The 1,148-nt window shown below is 41.4% G+C and overlaps 1 non-coding gene across 1 annotated transcript; it reads right to left on the minus strand.

Annotated features, from left to right (window-relative positions):
* Positions 1-819: 819 nt before the first annotated feature.
* Positions 820-881, minus strand: LOC129459063 (U7 small nuclear RNA). Its single transcript, XR_008649875.1, has one exon. It is a non-coding gene; the product is annotated as a U7 small nuclear RNA (small nuclear RNA).
* Positions 882-1,148: the final 267 nt, after the last annotated feature.

A 1,148-nucleotide genomic window follows, 5' to 3' on the forward strand; every position in this document is an offset into this window, starting at 1 on the left:
AGGCTGCAGTGAGCCATGATCATGCCACTGCACTCTAGCTTGGGTGACAGAGTGAGACTCTGTCAAAAGAAATGAATGAAAGAAAGAAAGAAAAGAAAGAAAGAAAGAGAGAAAGAAAGAAAGAAAGAAAGAAAAGAAAGAAAGAAAAGAAAGAAAGAGAAAGAAAGAAAGAAAAGAAAGCAAAAGAAAGAAAGAAAACAAGAAAGAAAGAAAGAGAAGGGAAGGAAGGAAAAAGAAAAAAAGAAATAGCTGACTTGCATTTAGAGGCTATATTGCACAAAAATCGAGGGTAGTATATTTAAACACCAACACTTTCGGCAGCAAGGTGCCCACATTGTAAAAAGTATAAGAGAGCCGAGTGCAGTGGCTCACGCCTGTAACCCCAGCACTTTGGGAGGCTGAGGCAGCTGGATCACCTGAGGTCAGGAGTTCGAGACCAGCCTAGCCAATATAGTGAAACCCCATCTCTACTAAAAAATTCAAAAAGCTGGCCAGGCGTGGTGGTGGGTGCCTGTAATCCCAGCTAATTGGGAGGCTGAGGCAGGAGAAGTGCTTGAACCTGGGAGGCAGAGGTTGCAGTGAGCCGAGATTGCGCCATTGCACTCCAGCCTGGGCGACAAGAGTGAAACTCCATCTCAAAAAAAAAAAAAAAAAAAAAAGAGAGAGAAAAGGATAAGAGACCTGATACTAACTGTGGAAACAGCAATTTGTGCCACCCTCGCTTCACTTCCCTGCAGCTCATGCCCATTAAGTAGAATTCAGGGTAGCTTCACATTTAAGTGGATTTTCATTCTCTCTCTCTCTTTTTTTTTTTATTTCTTTAGTTTTCTGGCGAAAACTGGAAAACCTGCTAGACTAATTCTAAAAGAGCTGTAACACTGCTTTTTAAATGATGTCTGGTTTAATGGGAGTAAGCTAAACAGATATGTAATATGTCTCCACTAGATAATAATAATCTGCAGTTTGGAGTTTCAAGTGACTTAACCAAAGTCACCATCCAGCAAACCCAGACTGGCTGACTTCTATCCCATCCTCCTTGAACTATACAACATCACATCCTCCCATTAATCAGATAGTATAACTGAGGTGGTCTTTACTAGCGAAAGTAGGTACTGACTTAATCAGATCCGACCTAGGCAGATAGTGAC

This window comes from Symphalangus syndactylus, chromosome 19 (genome assembly GCF_028878055.3).
Source record: "Symphalangus syndactylus isolate Jambi chromosome 19, NHGRI_mSymSyn1-v2.1_pri, whole genome shotgun sequence".
NCBI classification, from domain to species: domain Eukaryota; kingdom Metazoa; phylum Chordata; class Mammalia; order Primates; family Hylobatidae; genus Symphalangus; species Symphalangus syndactylus.